Here is a 6,790-nt window from a genome sequence, read left to right as displayed (position 1 = left end):
GCTGAGGGGAGCAGTGGGCAGGTCAGGAGAGGTCTGCCTCGCCATGTGGATCTCCTCCAGGGCAGGCGGGGATCGAACTCATGCTGAAGTGACTTAAGCTTCTTAGTGCTGTGCTTTAACCTGCTGTGCCACCAGGGAGGGCCTATCGCTAGTTTTGTGTGAGAAAATTTTTCCCCAGTCAGTGGGATGTCTGTTTTTCTTATTCATACAGAACTGGGGTACAGGCTAGAGGTGCAGGGGCAGTGAGAGGATTCATCAGACAGAGTGGGGAGAAGAGTCAGATTGAAGAAGTACACTGCTGAGGGAAGCAGCTGGCGAGTGGGTCAGGAGAGGTCTGCCATGCCATGCGGACCTCCTCCAGGGTGGAGATTGAACTCATGCTGATTGGCGTTAGCTTCTTAGTGTTGTGCTTTAACCCTCTGTGCTATCAGGGAGGGCCTGTTTTTTTGTAATGTCTCTTTTGCTGTACAGAAACTCTTTAACTTGATGTAGTCCTATCTATTTATCTTTGCCTTCACTGTTGTGGCTTTGGGTGCTCTTTCTTTAAAGATGTTGCTGAAGTGTATGTCGTGTAGTGTTTGACCCATCTTTGCTTCCAGGTATTTTATGTTTTCCGTTCTTATGTCTAGGTCTTTAATCCACTTTGAGTTGATTTTTGTGTATGGTATGAGGTAGTGATCTAGTTTCATTTTTTTGCATGTAGCTTCCCAGTTTTCCCAGCACTACTTGCTGAACAAACTTTCTTTGTTCCATTGTATCTTTTTTGCTCCTTTGTCAAAGATTAGCTGCCCATAAACCTGTGGGTTTAAATCTGGGTGTTCTATCCCAATCCACTGCTTGTGACCATCTTTTAAAATCAGACTACTTTCTACTTTTTCTGAGGTGTCAAGCAGAGCTTGTTAAATGGAGTGGGGGTGGGGGGAGGTTGATTCACAGTTATAAGTGAAAAATTAAATCAGGAACATAGCATTTCTTATCATCTATATGGTGGAGTCTAATAACAATAACAATAAAAGGGGGGATTTGTGTTCTTTAGTTATTTAAACTAGAGACATACAATGAAAATTTATATGAAACTGTTTAAGAATCTTGTTTGGTTCCCAACCAGTATCTACCAATAGTGAAGTAACAGTACAACTTCACAGCTGCTACATATAATAAGCACTTACAAGTATAAGAAAACTATTTGTCCATGAATCATGGGATTTTTAAACAAGTATGTGTCTGGAAGTTAGAAGCCTGTGATATAAATTCATATAAGACCCTCAGAAAGCTACTTACAGTAAACAGCAGTCAAATTTAACTGTTTTTCTTATCTAAATATGTAAGTTTGTCATGAAGAACATGTGTGCTCTTTTACTGGGGACATCATTGTATTTACTCAGTAATAAAAATAACAAAAACTAAGATGCTCCTTGAGAGAACAGTGGATATGTGAAAAGATATGATGATGAGGAGGAATGTTTTTATTAAAAATGAGAAAAAAAAACAAAGGTTTTTTCCTAGTTTATATTTCTGGCTCCAAAAATGATTATTTCTTTAAAGGTTTTGAACTCTTTCAGACATGGAGTCAATTACTCCATCCTTAAGAAGTTTATTTTTCTATTGCCTTGTCTCTTTCCTGCTCCCCCAAACCCACAAAAACATGAAAAGTAAAACCAAGCACCAGCATTTAATGAGAAAGGAAAAAAATCCAAAGGTAACTTGTTTGAGTTAATCATCTTTAACTCATAGAAATGTCTTCTGTTTTCATGATAGTCAGGATTTCCAAATTAATCTTATGGTTAATTTTAGTTTTAGGATTGATGCTATTTAAGACATTATTTATAAAAGTAAGTTCTATAACATTGTTTTTAAAATTTAACTAGCACCCAGAACCTGTGGATCACATTAAAATTAGGGTTCTAGCTTAGTAAGTCTGGGGTGTGGCTTAACGTATGTTTTTAACAAGTTCCCAAATACAGCTTGTGCTGCTGGTCTGCAAACCAATTACATTGTGTAGCAGACATCTAAAATGTGAGTTCCCGGAAATGTTTCAAGAAAGAAGAACTCTGTGGCTAGTAACATAGGAATCCCTGCATAGTATATCATACTCTTGGAGAAACTCCAAAAAGAAAATTTGAAGTTCTGTAAAAAAACATGTTTAGTTTTTTTTCTGTTGAGCATTTATCTCACTTATATGGTAAATGCCATAGCATCACCACTTTTTTTTTTTTTTTGTAACACATTAAAATCTAGGGAGTTTGAACTCATTGATCCATACCTAGGATGACACTGGCCAAAATTTACTTCTTAAAAGAAATTTATTATATTACATTTTTGAAATGAGAGGCAGTAGTAAAGCATGACAGCCTCAGTGCACTTAGTGGAAAGAATATAATTTTTTTTTTTGCCTAAAACTGATAGCAACTCTCCTGAGGTCTGGCTAGAGTGGGACAGAAAACATAGCAATGGTTATTGTGTTTCTTTCACAAATATAAAATCACCAGATGCTTGATTTTGCCAATCAAGATGCTTGATTTTGCCAATCAAACTACAGCTCTTAACAGCCAGTTTTGGATAGAGCCAATAATGAATCTTATATTTAAAATATTTATTTAAATAAGAATTTATGTAACTTAAATGAAAAATTTTAGACTTGAATGGTTGAAAATAAAAGAAAAACAAGGGAAGAAGAATATTTAATGATGTGAAAATTTTGTACATTTCAAGTTTCATTGCTGATAAGTAAAGTTGAATTAAAACACAGCCTCACCCATCCCCTTCTGCTTTGTCTATGGCTGTTGTCATTATAAGAAAGAACAAGTTATTGCAACTGAGACTGTATGACCTATGAAGCAAAAGTGTTTACTATTAAGCCCTTTGTAGGAAAATTTGCTTATTCTTTCTACAGTGAACCTTATGAGCATAAATTTAAAAAAGAGTAAAGGGCACATAGGTATTTGAGAACCTATTTTCCCTTTCCTTCCAGTTTTTAAGATTAAACATAATTGTCCAAGAATCAGTAGAGTTAGTCTCACTCTTTTATTTGGTAATGTTGTTGAACTAAAAAATTAAGTACATAGCTGTGGAATGTATCTAACATATTTCTCATGGTTTAACTATGTCTAATACAAAATTATATCAGGATCTCTATTTGTATAATTACAACAAAAAATGTAGAACTTGTGGAATGGAATCCCTCTGGTTCTGCAGAGTGTAATTATGAGTTTAGTATCAATCTAGGATGTTAAGTTGTGAGTCTTTAGAGTAACCCTCAAAACCTTCCAAAAGGACCTACAGAGGAGATACAGGCTTATTGGAGGGGATTTGCTTTGAACTTCTGAGAAGGATAGAGTTTTACATTGGGGCTGAAGCATAGCTGGAACCCAAGAGGCAAAAAAAAAAAAAAAAAAAAAAAAATGTAGGAGACTTACAAAAATTTGGGAAGGCCAAGCTGCATAATTGAGTGGTTCAAGAAAACCTGACCTAGTTCTCTATAGGGAATAAGGTATAGCTGATATCTGACTTCTTTAAGCAACAGATTCTTGCTAAGTCTTGCACAAGTTACTTTGTTAAGTTTCACTTAACTTTCACTTAAGCAAATGGAGACAAGAATACTTCTCAGAGCTATTATAAACATGGAGATCATTCATAAATGCTGGTAGCTTTATATCTGGCACATAGGGATCCCCCTCAGTGGCTAATATTATTATTACTATTACTCATATTCCATCATACTCAGCACAGTGTGATGAAACACACAGTATGTGCTCAAACTTTGTTGCATGTAAAATGTAAAAAAAAATATTGTGACAAATATTAGCCCGGTGAAGGCCAATAAGATAAATCACCCAAACTGTTATGAAATTGGGATTATCATAGTAATAAGTTTCTTTTCCTTACAGTAGCCTACCATTATCAAACCTTTAAGACCCTAGAGACACACTGGCCTTACACTATTGTGAGATATTACAAAGAAATATCACAGACTGTTGATGATACTAATCAGACACTCAAAAGTTTGATTGAAACAAAGAGGCAAAGAAGAAAACAAGAAAAAAATCTACACATTTAAGAAAAATGTGAATAAGGGATCCACATGAGGAAAGTGTTCTTTTTTCCCTCAGAATATTTCATAAAACTAAGCATTCTACAACTGGCTACATCTTTCTTTTATGGTTGAGGACATGACAAGATTAAAAAGGAAAATGGATCTTTGGCTCTGGCCTGTCTATGACCTTCAACAAAGGTTAATTGAGATGGGAAAGAAAAAAGCACCAGATCTCCTTCTGCATGATTATATTGCACATCCCAACCCTTTCTGCATCATTATAAAGTATTAGAGCTAATGATAAAAAAATGACTGGATTTATGAAAAGTCTCATAATTCAAACAAGAGCAAGGTAACTATAAAAGTTAGAGTCCAGATTTCCTTTTATCTTGTGTGTGTGGGGTCCAGTTTTTTGAAAATATGTTCACTGACATTACCTCACCTGATTGTCATTACCAACTGTACAAGGCAGGCAGGTACATTTGCCCTCCATTTTATAGAGCAGTATATTGAAATTCTGAATGATTAAGGGTTGCATCCACTTTCACGGGTTAGAAAGTACCAGAGATAAAACTAGGTCTTTCAACTCGTGGTCTGCTCTTCTTCCTAGCATACTGTACTGTATTGTTCCATGAATCCCCAAGATAAAGGGCAAAGGGAGATGACACTCCCTGAGGCTTCGCATTGCAATAGCCCAGGACTTGGCTGTCCTTATGTGAAACGCAGGCCAAGAGGACATATATTATGTTTGAATATGCTGTAAAAGTGACACTAGACTTGATGGACCCTGGATCATGTTCTTGAAAAAGAGAGCCATAGAGTATCATGTGTTTTTCTAGGAGGAAGGCATTATTTTATGAGATGGTACTATTATTATTTTGAATCTTGTATTTGTTTCACTAAGAAAAGATTAAGCTTATACTAATTTTAGGTATTTCTAGTTTATGAGAATAGTTTAGCTTTCCTATATAAAATTTATCTTGAAGGTTATTATATTACAGAATTATCTTTTTTTTCCCCACACATGAAGCAGAAATGGTATTTGACTGGGTCCCTCCACAGATAACACGTAAAAGACTTTACCTTCTTTAACCTTTGATGAGATTCACATTTGAGAAATTAAGGGACTCTAGTATGCTTAATGACTCTTGTATTTTCTCTTGTAGAAACCCAGCCAACCCAGGTTTAAGGAAACCCGTAATTTATCCTCCTAATTTTAAAGACAAAATATATGGTGTATGTAAAAATTTCTCTTTACAATTAAGAACCAAAGATTGCTTTATTTTTTTCATTGTGGTAACATTAATTCATAAAACTGTATACAATTTACAATTGTATGGTCACACCCCTCAGCTGTATGTTACCATACCATACACTACCAAGACACCTTTAACTCTCTATCATAGCCCAAAATGCTCCCTCCCTTTCTGTCCTTCTCTCCCCCTGCCCTGATAACATTAATTCTAGAGTTAAATTTATAGGGTTTGTTATTGATTTGATTTTATTTGACTCTTTATCTTCCTTTTGACTATTTTCCTTACCATAGTCACTGCAGTTCCAACCAGGTTATTGCAAATGGCAGTAGTTTATCTCTTTTATAACTGAGTAGTATTCTATTATGTATAATTACCATATTTTTCTAATATGCTCATTTACCTTTTGGTACTTGGATTGTTATCTTAATTTAGGTCTTGTAAATAGTGCTACAATGACCAGAAGAGTTAATAATTCTTTAATTTAGTTTTTACATTCATCACGTAGATACCTAGGAGTGGAATTGGTAGATCTATATGGTAAATCTGTTTTTAATAGTTTCACATAGTGACTATATCCCCAATATCCCCATCAACAGTGTACAATTGTTCCTTTTATTATTCATATCCTAGCCAATACTTGTTATTTCTGGCCTTTTTTTTTTTTTTCTTTTGGACATGGGCCAAAAAAATGTGTGTGAGGTGGTATCTCATTGTGGTCTTGATTTACATTTCCCAAAGAGATGATAAGTATTTTTTCATGTGTCTATGTCAGCTATATGTCTTCTTTGGAGAAGTGTCTATTTAGCAATTCTGCCCATTTTTTGATTGGGTTATTTTCTTTTTGTTAAGTTGTATGAATTCTTTGTAGATCTTCTTCGCAATCAGCACCCTCTCAGAGGTATGGTGTGTGGGTATTTTCTCCCACCTAATGGGGTATTCTTAAAAAATGAAAAACTAAAACACTAAAATAAAAATTGCTTTGTGGGCTGAAGTTTTATATATTTTTTTGGCCTATCTGTACAAAAAGAACATGTAAGTGGCTAAATTGAGTAAGTTTTAGAAAGCTACATTTAGAAGATAAGAACATTTGACAACAAAAACTATTTTCCTTTTAGACCACCTAGCATATTAACATTTCAGTTTTTTATTTGAGATAATGTGATATATTTAGAAAGTTTTATACTAATATATTCTTTTATATTTTACAATTAAAGTATTGATATTGAATTTCCAACACTTCATATAAAATTTCTTCCAAACATACCTTCCAACCTGTATGAGTGTGTGTCTGTGTGTGTGTCTGTATTCTTGGGGAGTGGGGTACAGATTGGAATGATTCCTCCATAAGGAGGACATAAAGGAGATGCAAATTCATTCAAAATGCTTGAGAAAGGCAGTTTTGTTTTGATTTGGAAATATGGATTAATGGATTAGCTATCTTGATATGATTTTTCTTCCTCCTTTGCCCAAGCAATCCTATTACTATTTGAAGTCTGATATA

The sequence above is a fragment of the Condylura cristata genome, unplaced genomic scaffold (genome assembly GCF_000260355.1).
Source record: "Condylura cristata isolate star-nosed mole 26May11 unplaced genomic scaffold, ConCri1.0 scaffold00023, whole genome shotgun sequence".
NCBI lineage: Eukaryota > Metazoa > Chordata > Mammalia > Eulipotyphla > Talpidae > Condylura > Condylura cristata.
Note: the sequence above shows the minus strand (reverse complement) of the source record.